The sequence below is a fragment of the Oryctolagus cuniculus genome, chromosome 4, assembly GCF_964237555.1.
Source record: "Oryctolagus cuniculus chromosome 4, mOryCun1.1, whole genome shotgun sequence".
Lineage (NCBI taxonomy): Eukaryota > Metazoa > Chordata > Mammalia > Lagomorpha > Leporidae > Oryctolagus > Oryctolagus cuniculus.
In genome coordinates, this window is record NC_091435.1 from 126,817,387 (window position 1) to 126,835,808 (window position 18,422).

The window sequence follows — 18,422 nt, forward strand, 5'->3', positions numbered from 1 at the left end:
GCCCAAGGACTTGGGCCATCTTCTACTGCTATCCCAGGCCATAGTAGAGAGCTGGATCAGAAGAGGAGTGGCCAGGACTAGAACTGGTGCCCATATGGGATGCCGGTGCTTAAGGCCAGGGCTTTAATGTGCTGCGCCACAGTGCTGGCCCCTGCGCTACGTTTTATACATGAATCCTTTCCTTTTACTTCTGTCCCCAAACCCTGGCCCTAAAGCACACATATTCTGCAAAGGGCTCTCTATGGTATTCCATCACCCCACTTTTTCCTGTTTTAACCTACTTGTAAAGAATGCACCACCCATACCCCCCCAAAAAAACTTCCCTTGTCCCATCACCCACTTTCTCTGAAACCTCAAAGGATCCCAGCATTCTAAACCAAACTTGTAAGTACTGACTTCTTGCCACAGAACCCCCATAAGAAAAGCCCACAGATGGACACCTTGTCTGGGTTAGCTCTCAGCCGGCCTCTCAGCTATGTTACACAGGCCTGGACCAACCTTAGTGCTGGGAAGCAATAACGTCACTGGGCCATCGTACTGCTTGTTATGATGCTGACATAGGTCAGCATGACTGCGCCTTTTCTCCAGAAGTGATCGCTTACAAAGCTTTCAGGGAATCCCTCATATTTTAGCTTTCCTTTTTAAAACTGACATCTTGTAACTGGTGTTGTGGTACAGCAGGTTAAGCTACCACCTGCAATGCCAGCACCCCATCTGAGTACCAGTTCAAGTCCCAGCTTGTTCCACTTCTGATCCACTTCCCAGCTAATATGTCTGAGAAAGCAACAGCTGATGGCCCAAGTGCTTGGGTTCCTGTAACCAGCATGAGACACCTGGATGGAGTTCCAAGCTCCTCGCTTTAGCTTGGTCCACCTCTGGCTGTTGTGGCCATTTGGGGAGTGAATCAGTGGCTGGAAGATCTCTCTCTCTCTCTCTCTCTTTCTCTCTCTGTTTCTCCCTCTCTCTCTGTAACTCTGCCTTTCAAATAAATAAATAAATCTTTAAAAATAAATAAAATAAAACTGTTGCCTTAATGGTTGCAGACGAAACTATATGAAAAAGCTAATCTGAACTGTGGCCAATATACATAAACACCTGCACTGGGTCAACTTTCCACCAGTGAGTAGCTCCCAATCATACTCTCCATCCTCACTGCCTATCACAGAAGCAGAGCTGGCTCCCAGCTAGCTGCAGGAATTTAAGAAAGATTAAAGAAACTACTTAATTTTCACTTACTCAGGGGAGGGCTACACTGTGGTCCTTTCACACAGTGATGGTCTCCAATTTACTAGGAAGGGAGGGGAGTACACCTGTGAGAGGGAAGGCAGCACTAATGGGCTGCTGGTCAGGAGACCCAGGCTGTGCAGGAGTGCATGACCTCTGAGGCTCTCAATAGCTACTCCAGTTTCTGTTAAATGTCTGAGATATTGGCACCTGTGCTAACAAAACCAGCATGAGCTTCAGCTACAGAATGATTATCTGTGATCACACCTGATAGCTAGACTGTAACTTGTAGAATGCTTTACAGTTTCCAAGTGGTTTTATGTATCTTTCCATTAAACATTAGTACCATTGCCAAATGCTTTCCATAGTATTCATTATAGCCATGCAAGATAAACACCCACTGAATTCTTTTAAAAACAAAATAAAACATGAGTGTTAATACGTTCCTTTGTTGGGGAGAAGGGGCAGAGTCTAAAAATACCCCATTCGGCCACTGAGAATTGTCTCACAAGAACCAGACTTTGAAACAAAAAATAATTTGCCGGTTCTAGTATTAGTATTTATTAGTAATATGAATAAATACAGTATGTATTTATAAACATATAGTGATATAAATGATTCAGAGGCAGTTAGCTTTACAGAAAAGTAAATTATCTGCAAGAATTTGTAAATAATTCATGGTTTTCAGAGAATATAATTTTGTAAAAGTTCACTTTTCTTTTACAAATCTCTATGTTTTGGCTTATTAATTCCTTATTTTTCTTTTTTCAAGGTTACCTTGAAGATGTGACAGTAGAAAAAGAAAAAGGAGGCGGGGCTGGCGTTGTGGTGCAGTGGGTTTACACCCATGGCCTGAAGTACCTCCCTTATGGGCGCTGGTTCGAGACCCGGGTGCTCCACTTCCAATCCAGCTCTCTGCTATGGGCTGAGAAAGCAGTAGAAGATGGCCCAAGTTTTGGGCTCCTGCACCTGCGAGGAAGACCAGGAAGAAGCACCTGGCTCCTGGTTTCGGATTGGCGCAGCTCCAGCTGTTGCGGCCAACTGGGAAGTGAATCATCGGATGGAAGACCTCTCTCTCTCTCTGCCTCTGCCTCTGCCTCTGCCTCTCCTCTCTCTAACTGTGACTTTCAAATAAATCTTTAATAAATAAATAAATAAATAAGATGAAAGGGATACTATGATTTTTTTCTTAGACTTTTTTTTTTTTTTTTTGACAGGCAAAGTTAGACAATGAGAGAGAGAGACAGAGAGAAAGGTCTTCCTTCCATTGGTTCACACCCACAAATGGCCGCTACAGCTGGCGCACTGTGCGGATCCGAAGCCAGGAGCCAAGTGCTTCCTCCTGGTCTCCCTTACGGGTGCAGGGCCCAAGCACTTGGGCCATCCTGCACTGCCTTCCTGGGCCACAGCAGAGAGCTGGACTGGAAGAGGAGCAACCTGGACTAGAACCCGGGGTGCCAGCGCCACAGGCGGAGGATTAGCCAAGTGAGCCGTGGCGCCGGTGACTTTCAAAACCTTAACTTTACCCTCTACTCTGTGTCATTGAGTGGTAAATTCAATTTTTTAAGAAGCTGAGGCTAAAACCAGTACATGTGGAAGCCGTTTCACTGGTGAGTCGTGACTTGCATGTGGATGGCATGTTGCCTACAGCTGGGCCCTCCTCCTTCACTGCATTATCCTCAGAGCTTATACAAGACACATTTCTCTGGGGCCCGTGCTGTGGCATAGTAGGCTAAGCTTCCACCTGTGATCCCAGTATCCCATATGGGAGCTACTCCTCTTCTGATCCAGCTCTTGGCTGTGGCCTGGGAAAGCAGTGGAAGATGGCCCAAGTGCTTGGGCCCCTGCACCCGCATGGGAGACAAAAAGCAGCTCCTGGCTCCTTGGCTTCAGATCAGCCCAGCTTTAGCCACTGTGGTCATCTGGGGAGTGAACAAGCAGAGGGAAAAATCTTTCTCTGTTTGCTCTCCTCTCTCTGTTACCCTACCTCTCAAATAAATAAATAAAATCTTAAAAAAAAAAGAAGATACGTTTCTGTGACACCTGTTTTCTTAGTTAAACCATTTCTCAGTTTTCTGTAATTGCCTTAATCTTCTTGAATTCAAGGTTTTTTCTTTAAACTTTTTGAAATCGCATAAAGAAATATGAGTGTGTACATGTGCATGTGTGTACATACATATATTTCCTTGTTCTTTTAATGATGAAAGGCAACTCTGTTTTTACATCTATGTCAATATTATAAAAAAGGAAAATCTACCTGGATCCTTTTATTGCTCCAACATAAAAAAGCTTGACAAAGGAGTATTATCTAACTGCCCATTTAACTTTAACAGCAGAAAAAAACTGAAGGGAAGATTAGTATGCTTTGTCAGGGAAAGTTAACTAATTATATTTTCCTAATGCATCAAATTACATAATACCAGAGACAAAGGTAGTTGAATATCTTTAAGCTTAATTTCCCTAAATCCTGGTGACAGTAGTCACTGTAACACATTAAGGCATATTTTCTCTACTTTTCTCCAATCCTTACTAAACTTGTGGAGAGGGTCTCTGAGGTTCTTCAAAGGTGCAACCTGGAATGTAGACACAGGCCCTTCAGGCTCATTCAGACCAAAAGACCAGACCAACACAATGCATATCAGAGCTCCCAAATAGGTGACTGGGTTGAAACTCCTAACACTTAAAAATTAAGAGATTGTGCTCATACATCCAGATTTCTCACTTTTCTGGAAACAGTAGAAGGCTTAGCAGCACTGAGTTATGTTGCACTGTAGCTGGGGCTGCACTTATGCCTTGGTATATGGTGCACCTCCATCACTGGCAACCATCTCGCACCCTCCATGTTTTACTTATCTATATGACCTGGCAGCCAGGGCAGGTATTTGAATTGTCTTCCTATGTTCAGGGCTCTAATGTCATATCTGGGCCTGAATTCAGGCTTAACACTTCAGATTTGACTACTTTCAACTTGGATATAATTCACTTAACCTCTCTTTTTGTCTTCTGCTAAACAAGAATAAAATCTTCAGCAGAGACTGTGTCAAGGATTAAGTTACATCAAGTGAAAAAAGTACTTATCTGAGTACTTGGCACACTGGGCTGCATAAATGGTGGAAGATCACGATATTATTATCATCATTAAATGACAAAATATCTAAGGGATATTTGAGAAGGTACTAATTTCCATTCAAGCCAAAAAAGTTTCTGAAATCACTTATTTTAACCCCCAAACTTATGTTTTATTTAGATACACACTGAGTTATTAGGGACTCATTAAATTTCTGCTTCCACTCATCAGAAACCTGCAGGTATAAACCCAACATATATGTAATAAACGAAAAGAAACCTGTGCAACTTCTGGTTTTCACTCATTTGCTAAGAAATGCAATATATGGTTCATCAGCAACACACACTAATCAATCTCTTCCTTATACCTGAAAAGTTTATCATATTAATATAAAAAGGCAGGAGTGATAACCTAAGCTTTCATTAACCTGCAGAATGTTAAACTGTGTGGGATAAATAATTGCTGCAATTAGAATCAAATTTTGACAAATGTGTGGTTGTAAAATGTTTGGCTTTCATTATAAAGTTTACAAGGAGTTTACAAATTGCAATGGTTCTTTGTCAGAACCATAGTTAATAAAAAACCTTTCACAGTCCAATTACAGGAGAAAAGGGAAGAAAAAAGTATGTCCAGATACCTCTTCACAATATTAACAGAGTCTTCTTAGTGAACTGAATTCAGGAGAAAGGTCTTGTCAACTTATATTCATGATGTGAGCCAGAATAAACTATATCAGAAGCTAAGTCCAATTATTTATACCACGCTGGCAAAAGTCCAAGACTGTAACATAATGGATTTTTAGTAGGACTAGGCTGAGGGTAGGAGTGCGGAGGATCCATGAAAGCCTTGCTAATAAATTCTCTTGAAATAGCATATTAAAGATTATGAAAGTATATTAATCATGCCTGGCTGAAGACACTATATTCTGATGATAACTAAAATGTATTATAACCTTAATAATTTCTCAGATGTCAATTTTGGCTACGGCGTAAGTGAAAACTGGTACAGACAAGAGCTAAATTATGATCCTCCTAAGCATTCACTTCAAACTTGAAGTCATGAGGAGGTGATTTATGTAATTGATGCTTCTATAAAGCTAACATATTTTCAAATTAATACTCTACAAATGACAAAAAAAAAGAACTTCTGGATGGTTCATTTTGCAACCAGAAAACAGTGTGGAAGATGGAAATGCCCCCCCCCCCCTTAGCGTGTATCAGTCCTATGTGTCTGGATCTGCATGGGCCAGCCCATCTCTAGATAGAACCTGTGCTTCCTGCATTGTGAATACAAAGAAAACCAGGAAGAGCTGTCCAACTCCAACTGTCATGAGGAAACTTCAACAACGGCATCCACTGCCAGTTAGAGTGAAGCACTCTACCTGCACCCCACCTTTTCCTCTCCTCGCTGGAAGTGATGCCAATTACTTAGATCATCTTTCAAAGGCACACAGCCTGTGCCAAGACCCCAGGGTTCTGCAGGTGTCTTTTCACATGGATCACACCCTGACGTGAACCTGTAGCAACAGCATCTTGTGTGAAGCCTTCCCTGTCTACAACTGTGCATCGCATTGACACGGTTTGAAAGATGGCTCCTCAAAAGAGTATCATGAGAAATGGAAGTCATTCTTAAGGCATGTAAGCTTTTTCCTAGAGCCTGATGCTCTCACCTCTATTCTCTCCCCAGTAAGCTCACCTATACCACAGCTTAAAACTCCATCAATATGCTAACCACACCCCAGTATGTCTCCACCATTCAAACTGCCCAAAGTCAGACCAGCTTCTTTGTGTGTCCACTGGTTTCTCTTGATGTCTGCTGGCCATCTTAAAAGGTACAGGACATGGTAGACAAATGGCTACTTAAAAACTCACAGCTACCAACTGTGATGCAGGCATCCCATATGAGCACAAGTTTGAGTCCCAGCTGCTCCTCTTCCAATCAAGCTACCTGCTAATGTGCCTGAGAAAGCAGCAAAGATGGCCAAATGCTTGGGTGCCTGCTACCCACATGGAAGACCTAGATGGAGTTTCTGGCACCTAGTTTCAGTTTGGTTCAGGCTTGGCTGCTGTGGCCATTTGGAAAGTGAAAAAGCAGATGGAAGATTAATTTATTCTCATTCTCTCTCTCTCTCTCTCTCTCTCCCCCCCCCCCACCCTCTAACACTGCCTCTCAAATAAAATAAATACACCTGTTTCTAAAAAAAATACTTAACAGTCCTGGAAAAGGAAAAACTGTGGAAACTAAAAAATCAGTGCTGAGGTGGGGTGTTGGGGAGGTATGAATAGGTCATCTTTTCAGAGAAGTGGGTAATTCTGGGCAATACTGTAAACTTGGATACACATCATTATACACTTCTCAAAACCCACAGGATGGACATCAAGAGTGACTGCGAATGTAAACTACAGCCTTTGGGTGGTGATGCTGGGTTAATGTAGGCTCATCAGTGATAACAAATGAACCATTCTGGTGTAGGATGTAGATAGTGGGATATAGGACTGTAGGCATGAGAGCATCAGGGACTATATAGGAACTCTACACTTTCCACCCAATTCATGTAACCTAAACCTGTTCCAAAAGAATCAAGTGTATACACACACACACACACACACACACCCCTAAAATTCAGCAGTGAATATGGTCATTCAATTCCCATTCCTCTGTATCAGTGTGCATTTACTGCATCTCAGCTAGAGAGGTATACATGCTTTCCCTGAAGATCTCCAGAAGAAAGGAGAGTCTTGGCCATTCTTAGTAGCTGTGACATCAGCCATCACTTTACACTGGCTTACATCAAATAATGTCCATAGGCATCCTGACTCTTTTCATGAAGCTAATGTTTAATGAGTTTCATGGGAACTTTCTTAACATAATTTTTGATCTCTTAGATCCCTTATTCTGATATCTTTACAAGTGTTTCCTGGTTACTGAAGAGAAACCCGGCTGGTGAGAAAGACATAATCTCTCTATTCCAATACCTAGAACCTGACTCTAGACCTCTCTCTTTCACAGAGCAAGAAACAAAATGGGCAGAAGTCACACAATGATGCCAGTAGCCAACCTGTCCCTCTTCAATTTTTTTCTTCACTAAGCAGCCCTCAGGGGGGAGTTTTCCAATTAATTTCTTTTAGAAGAAAAAAATCAGTCATCCCAACTTGTACTTACAGAAGTAGCTAGCCATTGATTAGGTATTAACTGATAATTATTAATCATCCTCACATAATTTACCCTCCAAATTGGGATACCATCTGAAAGTGAAAGTAGCTACATCCAAACAACAGAATTTATCTTGGACAAATGAGGACATGCAAGTACACATGAGCACATACAACCTAGGAGGCGCTGGTCTAACTGCTCTACCTGTGCTAATGTAACTTTCACAGCAATGCAAAGAAGCAGAGACTGCTATCATCCTTATTGTACGTACATGGATTCTTTTTTCTTTTTTTTTTTTTTTTGACAGGCAGAGTGGACAGTGAGAGAGAGAGACAGAGAGAAAGGTCTTCCTTTGCCGTTGGTTCACCCTCCAATGGCCGCCACGGCCAGTGCGCTGCAGCCAGCGCACTGTGCTGATCCGATGGCAGGAGCCAGGTACTTCTCCTGGTCTCCCATGGGGTGCAGGGCCCAAGCACCTGGGCCATCCTCCACTGCACTCCTGGGCCACAGCAGAGAGCTGGCCTGGAAGAGGGGCAACCAGGACAGAATCCGGTGCCCCGGCCGGGACTAGAACCCGGTGTACCAGCCTATTGAGCCATGGCGCCGGCCCATACGTGGATTCTTGAATCACAAAAATGTTAGCAGCTTGCCCAAGGCCACACAGGACAAGTGGTAGAAAAGGGACTGGAACCCAATCAGAGAGATGACATTCTGAAGACACCCTGCTATACTATAGTTTGAGTATCCTTTATCCAAAATCCTTAGGATGAGAAGTGTTTTGGGTTTTGGAATATTTACATATACATAACGAGATATTTTGGGGAGAAGACCCAACTATAGGTACAAAATTCAGTTATGTTTCATATATACCTTATCTACACAGCCAGAGGTAATTTTATACAGTATTTTTAGTGTGCCTGGGTTTTGACTGCAACCTGTTTAATAACCCAAAAGCTTAGGTCAGGTATGGAATTTTCTACTTGTGACATCACGTAGGTGCTCAAAAAGCTTTGGATTTGAAGCACTTCAGATTTTGGATTTTCAGATTAGGAATGCCCAACATGTATCAGTAACTCTAAGCAACATTCTAAAAGTCTCAATCTCTACAGTGTTTTAAACCAAGCAAATAAAACCTCTTTATAGTTTTTCACAGTCCTGAGTTACCTGGTTACTGGGAAGTTGTGTTTTTATTACATCTAAATGGAATTTTTCCTGCTGGCCACTTCAGGTTCTGCATTTACTGTTGATTCCATTATCTACATTTGTTATGTTCTATAAAATTGCTGTGAACACTCAATTAGTGAATACTGAACCATTCCTAGAGAAAATATAAGTTAACATCCTACAAGTCTCTGGTCACAACATTTCCATCAACTGATCAGTATATAACCTTGTCTTGTGTTTCTGTTTGAGAACATCATGTATATTTTGTTGATTCATTAACATCGAGCTCATGCCAACAGCACCACAGCACTACTATATAGCTGTAATTTATAAAAGTACTATAAGCTTATCCAACAAAGTATTTTCTCCATAACGCACATCACAGCCTTCTTGCACTTAGGGACACTAGATAATTCTTGAAAACAATGTTTTGGAGTTATTTTAAACGGCAAAATCACCAGCACAAAAGCGCAAAAATGCAAAAAAGGTGTGGCACTAAATTACCATGGAGAGACACTTGTTTATGGTATGAGAGCCAAAAGGAAAAGATCAAGGGTTGCCTTGCTCAGCCTCAGCTGGGAACATGCGTATAGAGTGACTCAAACTTTGTGCTGCTTTGCACATGTCTCAGAATGACCCAAAGAGTGTTATAAGTACCCAGCTGGATTTACAAATGAATTTTAGCAAGTGGGCAAATTCACGAATTTGGAATTCTCAAATAATATGCTATTAACTGCATCTGTGGTTAAAAACTACCAGGCAGCTGCAGGAGAAGCAGCATTGCATCTCTGACACTGCAGGCAAACTTAGTGCAAGACCCCTGCTCAGACACCAACTGGTAGGTGACTGTGGGTACTGTGCTTGACACCTGTCCGGATGTCCCTTTTCTCATTTATAGAATAACACCCAAACCTTCTCATCTTTGGGTTACAAAATAGCAACTTCAACCAATTTTAGTCTTGACTTTTATTTTCATTTTTAATCATTTTTCAGTACACAGTCTTTATAGAGCTGTCCCATGTTTCTTTCTCATATGCTAGTTAGGCTAATTACAGCAGTAACCTAGTTCTGGTCCCACTGTAGCAAAAAAACTGGATCTGTAGAGATGCTGATTCTCCTTAGGAACTTAAATTTAAGCTTTAGTAAGAGGGAAAAATAAACATGTAGTGTATTTAGTCAGGATGCTATTTTTAAATGTGGAACTGTAATAAATTATTTATGTTTGCCTATTTGTACATAAAGAAATACTGAAAGGAAAAACAGGACCTCTAAGACATTAACAGAGGGTAGCAGTATAGAAGGGTCTTCAAAAGTGCATGGAAAATGTGTACAATGAAAACAGTATGCATGGATTTCAACAATTTCTTGCACCAGAGTAAACTTACCTCCCAACTCCATTTTTCCACAGACTTGTTAAAGTACCCTCGTATAAGCACATGCCATTTGGCAGTGTGCAGATTTTTAACCTGTGTAAATACATAACTTACTAAAAGCTCAGTGAAATATCCAATTTCCTGTAAAATAATGGTCAGAAGTCCTGACCTTAGCTCTAACTCCAATTAGCTGTAAGGCTGGGGCTACTATCTCTAAATTATAAAATGATCACAAAACTCCCTCTCAATCCCCAAATGCCACAGGGACACTTTATTAATCACAAAACAGAAAAGAGTAAAATGAGTTCAGGGGCACTACACCGTTTACCATGAGAACTAAATTAACAACAGGTGAACTGTATCTTAGTCACAGGAATGATCTCATAGTCACATGACTGACAGGTTTTATAATTTCTATTTCCTATTTCAAATAAGTTACCAGGAGATTTTTAAAAACACAACTGCAATCATGGGTTAGAGAAATTTTAACAAAACAAAACATTACCTAAAAGTATGATATAAAAGGAGTTTCTACTGAACCCAAAGCATAAATTATATAACTTTTCCTAAAGATAGATTCATTGACAGTATCCACATCTCCAGATACATACTCGTTCAAAGGCAAGAAAATTAAAGAATTATGTACTCAAACCAGAAGAATGCTTAGTATTTTGAACTATGACATTATCCAGGTTCTGTTTTTTAATTAAAGATCTTCATATTGTAGCTAAATGATCAATTAAATTACACTGCCTAAATGTAGATCTACTAAGCTGTTCCATATATCCTGCTTGTTCATTTAATGCAGTTACTTGCAATTATGAAAAAATTAACATATGACTAGTAGAATATTTCAACAAATAGTTAAGAGATTAGACTGAATTACATGTGAATTAAAATATCTATTAAAGACCACTAATCTTATGAAAGTTATCTCATTAGAGAGAAAAAGGAAAGAAGAATAATTAAGAGAAGGAGAGGTTACTTCCAGGGTTCCCCACCCCGGGAAATGTCTTACACTTTGAGGCACCTTGCTCCTTAGTACCTGTTCCAAGTGTGTTCACCACATCACAAGGACAGGAATTTTGCATACCAGGGTTACTATTATATTTCCAGTGCTTCCCACTGTACCTAAGTAGCATTATGGTCTCAATAAATTATTCTAAAACATTCAATCTAAAATGTTTTATCAAACAATAAGATTTAATGTTCAATAAAGATACCATATCCAGAACAATGACTATTTCCCCAAGAAAACAAATTCCATAACATATGAAGAGTTATTCATTTAAAGCTAATGAATAGACCAAACTAGACAGATGAAGCCCTGACCGATTTTTGGAGTACAGGGAGAGAAAAAAAAATAACAAGATCCAGTGTTATTCTTCACTTAAAACTGGCTGTTTTCTTGACTAGAAGAATAGTAGACAGATAGTGATGGCTGACACTGGGGATGGTAAGCTATCAGCATGTAAAAATGTTGTACCTATATATACAGAGACTATGTGTTTTCCTAGAAGCTATACCACAAACCCACTGTACCAGGAGACCTACTTTTCACTGCATACACTTTGGCAGAATTTGCATTTTTCTATTGGGTGGTAGTGGGTGACCTGATGAACCAGTTTCTTGGATTAAAGCAGAGTGGCCTCCTGCAGATGGAGAAAGAGCAAGGCAGCCCCTAAAGGTATTTTAAATGGACCAGTTCAAACATTTACCATGGCAAACTTTGCCTACAACTCAATCCCAGCCTTTCTCAAATACATACATTCGTGAAAATTATAAAAATACTATGGCACTGTTGCCTCAAGGAAGATGCAAAGGAGAAGGCAGCTCTGCTTGGATACCGCGTTGCTCCTTCTGTTTTTCAGAGCTTGGATGTGTACTCACAATCATTTTCACACATTATCCTCCTCTTGGCAAGTTATTCACACCTTTGCTTCCTCCAGCCAATCTCTCACATGAAAAAATACTGCAGCAACACATACAGCTATATTTTTTCATACCATCCTCAAAGGGCTTTCACCAGGCCCTAAAGCAAGTCAGAATTCTGAGCCTGAGGGAACACTGGCAAAGACCACCCTCCGTGAGACGGACTTTTCCAAACCCACATACCATGGGGAGAATTTACTGCCGAGAAAAAGCACTGGTAGGAATAAGTAATTCTGCACTGCAAACTGGTGGTAACAGACTTACAGCAAGTGAAGCGCTAAAAGCCCTGATTTTAAATTATTTAGTTATTCCAATAAACATTAGTTCTGCACAATGGAAAACTGATTTAGCAGCTGACATGCAGAGGGAGAAGGCAATCTGCCTAAGGGTGAGTCTAAAACACCTTAATCCAATCTCAGGAAAGAGTATTGTGATCAAAAAAAGTTAGGTGCAAACCTTTGGCACAGCAGCTAAGACAGTCACATTACATAAGGGAGTGCCTGGGTTCAAGTCCCGGCTCTGCTCCTGACTCCAGCCTTCTGCTGATGCAGACTCTGGAAGGCAGTAATGACTGTGCAAGCAGTTAGTGCAAGTAGTTGGATTCCTGCTATCCACCTGGGAAACCTAGATTGGGCTCCCAGCTTCCAGCTGTTGTGGGCATTTAGGAAGTGAACTGCAGATGGGAGCTCTGTTTCTCTTTCAAATGCACAAAATTTAAAAAATAAATAAAAACTCGTCTTCAAATTTGAGAATTAGTTCATGCTGAGAAAGTCTGAAATAAAACAGGCAAAGGCAAGCAAAAGCTTTTCCAGTATGAGGATCTGCATTTCCAAACACAGGAGTCTCCAAGAGCCCAGATGAATATGTTTTATTGAACAGCATGCAGGGTGACAGTGTTTGAATTTTCCCCACCTGTAAGTGTAATGGATTCTTCTCAAGTAACAGAAAATCAACTTGTGTATACAGCTCAGAAATATTAATAAAATAATATCCTGCTCTTTAATTAAAATATCTTAATATTCTAAAATAGTGACATATACTCTGATCACAAAGGCAGTTGTGTGGAAGCAAACTGGCTATTGGCCAGGAAGACTGAGTAAAAAGAGATGAGGTGAAGGTTCCAGACGAGACATTTAAGTACAGTAACACCCAGCGAAGACATAAACACAACGGAGACAAACAAACTTCCTTCCCAGACTTCATGCTTTTTTAAACTCACAAAACATGGATTTTCAAGTGACTCTCTCATACACTCCAAAACTTACAGTAACATAGTGACATCTGTGGTTTCAATTTTAAAAGCACAATCTTCTTAAAGATCTTTAACTTAATGCTACTTAGCAAAATCAAAGAGAATAATTTCAGGACCTGATTCCTCCTGCTCTCTTTTCAAGAGAATGAACTACAGTAAAATCTCAATTTGTGAGAATGAGTTACCAGGAGTGACCTGGAGAACATCTTCGCCGCAGCAGAGTCTTCAAAGGTATCTACATAACTACATAACACATCCCTAAATATGTATAACTAAATGGTGTGCATGAAACAGACGCAAAATTCAGGGGAATAAAAAAACAGGAGCCACATAACAGATACAAACACTGCTATTGTGCCCTGTTCTGGCTGTTCATATCACTCTTCTCTGCTGGAAGAGAAATTCCAATGAACTCCCAATACAGAGACAGTTTTTCTAGTTACAAAGGGTCCTTTGTTTGAATCCCCCACAAGTGACAAGGTCAATCTTAGCCAATCTTGACATTTCCATGGACCCTTTCCACCAAATTTTTTTCCAAGTCCAAATCATTTCCCGAAACCTTTCTGAAATCCAAAGAAAACACTGCCCAGATAAAGTATCTGTTGAGGTTTATAAGAAATACCATCTCCCATATACATATGTTCCTCAGGATATTTTTCTATAAATTATTTTCAATACATAAAAAACACAGGACTTGTATAAAAAATTTAATCCACACCCTTAAAAATTTTTTTGACAGAGAATGGTAACAATATACTGAATTAATACTTAAAACCATATCCACCTGTCTTAGTAAACAGAAAGTGATTAAAACTTTTAAATAAAATCCTATTTTTGCAGCTTTTTATGCAAAATTGGCATTGAAAAAAATGAAAATATTTTGCTATGAGATTGTTCAATATTTACATTACCACCTTGAGGTAAAGATTTCTTTCATTTAAATCCTAAGAAAGTCTTGTATAACCACTTACTACAAAAGTTTAGTTGGAAACATTAGATTATTTTCAGATCAAGAAGCAGAATATTACAATCTGAATTAAGTCAGCACCTTCCAAACATATATTTTCTGCCACGAGCACTCCCCAAATCAGTGTACAAGTGGTTTATGGAGTTTAATATGCCATTTGGATGACTTTTTAATCTGATAATATCTAATCCCCAGCCCACTTTTATAATCAATTTATTTCTGGAGAGGACTGCAGCACTGCAACCAAGGGAGCAGGTTCAGAGACTGCTTACGATACAGATACTAGACAAGGTCTCTCACAGGAGAACAAAGTCCACAAGGAAATGACCACACAATGATGTCAGTGCAGTGCCTCGGAAAACAAGATGCTTAAAGCCTCCACATTCCAAGACAAGAAGTCAAGAACCGAAGAGGAGATGAGTCCAATCCCCCTTTACGACCAGCTCCATGGGTGATGAACACCAAAAGGAGACAATCCAAGGAATTTTTCAGATGGTGAACTTCTAGCAGAAACCAAAACTGAAAGTTGGTACTTTAAATTGAAGCTTTAACTTCAGGGAATCCATGTGTTCTAGGTGAATGCATCCTAAAGAATCAAAAAGCTCCCTAGTTTCAATTCCATTGAAATGAATGATTTTAAGATTTATTTAATTATTGGAAAAATGAGAGTTATACAGAGGATGAAACACACACACAGAAAGAGAGAGGGAGAGAGAGATATCTTCCATCTGCTGGTTTACTCCCCAAATGACTGCAAAGACTGAGTAGGGATGGGTCATGCTGAAGCCAGGAGTCAGGAGCTTCCTCTGGATCTCCCACATGTGTGTAGGGCCTGAAGCACTTGGGTCATCTTCTGCTACTTCCCCAGGCACATTAGTAGGGAGCTAGATCAGAAGCGGAGCAGCAGGGTTGGCACTGTGGCGCAACAGGTTGAAGTCCTGGCCTGAGGCACCGGCATCCCATATGGGCACCGGTTCTAGTCCCCGCTGCTCCTCTTCCAATCCAGCTCTCTGCTGTGGCCTGGGATAGCAGTGTAGGATGGCCCAGGTCCTTGGGTCCCTGCGCCTGAGTGGGAGACCCGGAGGAAGCTCCTGGCTCCTGGCTTTGGATTGGCGCAGCTCCAGCCGTTGCAGCCATCTGGGGAGTGAACCAGCAGATGGAAGACCTCTCTCTCTGTCTCTACCTCTCTCTGCAACTCTGTCTTTCAGATTAAAAAAAAAAAAAAGTGGAGCAGCTGGCACTCAGATCCAGTGCTACAGACGGTGGCTTTACCTGTTATGCCCCAATGCAGGCCCCAAATGAATGACTTTAAGCAAATTCACATAATTACTTTGGGCCTCAGTTGCCTAACTTGCAAAAGGGAAATGATGGTACTTCACAGCATTCTATACAGGATGAAATCAGATATAATGAGAAGTGTGGGGAAAACACAAAATTTCTGCCCAGATGCTAATAACATATAGCAACTACAGACAACATCCTGTGATGTGATAAACAAGCAACTAAAAAGCTTTAAAGTCCTTGCTTTTGAAACTTAATTATCAACCATCCCCCTCATGTGCTAGATTTAACTTGGCTAAGATCATGAAGTTTACATTAAAATCTTTTCCATCAGCCAGAAGAACTGTGTGGTCCTGCTTGTTTTACTCACAACTGGCAGAGTCAAAAATCCATGTAATGGTTCAAAATCCACAGCTGTAAATGCAACACAGATGAAATGCACCAACTAAACCCCAGTCATTGTTTCTTTTTCCACCAAGTCCAACCCTACTTTAAGACCGATAACAGCTAATGATTAAGTTCGCTAACACTTTACTCTGTCCCAGCCAGGATCATTATCCAAGTTTAAATCTCCATGTGACAACTCAGAATCCACAGACTCTTGGAGCTTGGAAAGGTAACACAGAAAAAAAAAAAAAAAAAAAAAAAAAAAAAAAAAAAAAGAAGAAGAAGAAGAGGAAGAAGAAGAAGAAAGTAAAAGAAAAGAATACCATCCAGTATGCCCAAATGTGTGCAAAACAGAGCCAGAAAAATGGCCTAATTGGCAGCTGGCACATGCCAGGGCCTGCTCTGAAGCACGGTTTAAGGAATCTACTACTCACAAGGAAAACACTAGGCAAGAAGAAAGCAAATAGTTCAGGTTTAATCTTAATCTAAGTCATAACTAACATCTACACTTTCTGATTATGGAAGAATACATTTACTCTGACTTCATTCTATGTCAAAATAAAGATGATTGCCAAAATACCACAACCATCTTTAAAGACAAACTCATGAGAACTACTGTTCTAAACTCTGTATTAAACAAAATCAGATCAGATCCTCCCTTTATTTTTAGGGATTTATTTGGCATTTATTCATACATTTTATTTTTATTACAAAAGCTGCACTAGTGCAATTTAACTTGTTTTAAAAAGCCAAAAAATTGGCTCAATATGCAACTACCTCAATAAATCTAAATATTTCCTTTCTAGTCTTTACCAGTGCAAAAATAAAACATCAACATCAGATAAATATTTTTGCTTTTTTTCCAGTCAAAAATATCCAGTCTTTAATCTTGTGTTGATGCGCTTTTTTAATTCACACACAATAGTTGTACATTTTCATGGAATACCACTGTAATTTTTCAATGCAGGTCTACAGTAAACACTAGGTCAAACCAAGGAATTAGGATTATAATTTATCTTTTTTATGTTTGGGGCTCACCAGCCCTACTCTTCTTGTTCTTCATATAGCAACAATCCCACATTGTGAATTCTCATTACCCTACTGTGTTATGCTATTTCTCTCTGTGTTTTAGTACCCAGTGTCCAATCTCCCTCTCTCCCCATCCCTGATACCTCTCAATTTCTAGTAATCACTATTGTAAGCTTGCATTGAGTTTTTAAAACATCTGCAGAGGGAGAACATGCAGTACTTATCTTCCTTTTTCTAGTTTTCTCACTTAACATAATGACCTCCAGCTCCATTTTGCTGCAAATATCAGGATCAGGTTTTTTTCTTTTTTTAATGGCAAAATGTTATCTTTTTATTGTTGAATAAAGATTTGTTCTTTTTTTTAAAAGATTTGTTTATTTCAAAGTCAGAGTTATACAGAGAGAGAAGGAGAGGCAGAGAGAGAGAGAGAGAGAGAGAGAGAGAAAGAGACAGAGAGGTCTTCCATCTGCTGGTTCACTCCCCAAATGGCTGCAATGGCTACAGCTGGGCCCATCCAAAGCCAGGAGCCAGGAGCTTCTTCTGGGTCTCCCACGCGGGTACAGGGTTCCAAGCACTTGGGCCATCTTCTACTGCTTTCCCAAGGCATAGCTGAATAGGAGGAAGTAGAGCAGCTGGGACTTAAACCGGCGCCCATGTGGGATGCCAGCACTGAAGGCAGCGGCTTCACCAGCTACGCCATAGCACTGGCCCCAGAAAAGATTTGTTCTTTACCCTAGTCTTAGACCAATGCTGACAGGAGCAAATATGAAGAGGGCAAACATATAAAACTTAATAAATATAATATCTAGAGATATTTCAGAAGGTCAATCAAAATTATAGTAATAAAATCAATAAAAATAACTGCTATTTGATGGTGAGCAGCGTAGCAGGTTAAGCTACTACTTAGGATGTTCATATTCTATATCAGAGTGCCCGGGCTCAAGTCCCACCTGTACTTTCAAGCCAGCTGCCTGTCAACACACCCCTTGGCTGATGACTCAAGTCTTTGAGTTGCTGCCACCCATGTGGGAGACCCAGACGGAGTTCCTGGTTTCCTGCCTTTTCTCTGGCCCACTCCTGGCTATAGTAGACATTTGGGGAGTGAACCAGCAGATGGAGGATCTCGCTGTTGATCTTCTTGTCTGTTGCTCTGCTTTTCAAATAAATTTTTAAAATAAATAAACTTTAAAAAATCACTATTTGAATGCTTACCTAGCGTGCTAAGCACCTACCCCTATGAGGTTAGGTATACTATTATTCTCATTAGATAGAGGCAGAAACTAAGTAGTTGCCTAACATATTATCAAAATTGATTTTTTTTTTTAAAGTTTGAGACTTAGCATGCGTGTGCTTTAATCTTCAACTTGTTACCTCCTGCAAAAGTTAATGATGATGATGTATATGTGCACATAAACGCCACTAACAAAAATTGTAAACTATTACTTAACCTATACTATGCGAACCACCATTCGACAACAAAGGACAAAGGCTACACACATGCTCGCCTTTGGGTTTCAAAAGGAGAGGCGGGCAGAAGGCTTCAGGTAACCACTGCGACTTTCTCCTAGTTTCCTGGGCAGGAGTCCCTTCCAA

General features: G+C 40.3%; 1 protein-coding gene across 1 annotated transcript in view; it reads right to left on the minus strand.

Annotated features, from left to right (window-relative positions):
• The window catches only part of ARHGEF26 (Rho guanine nucleotide exchange factor 26), a 133,479-nt gene that overhangs the window by 72,962 nt on the left and 42,095 nt on the right, over window positions 1-18,422 (minus strand). The gene's annotated exons all lie outside the window — the stretch shown is intronic.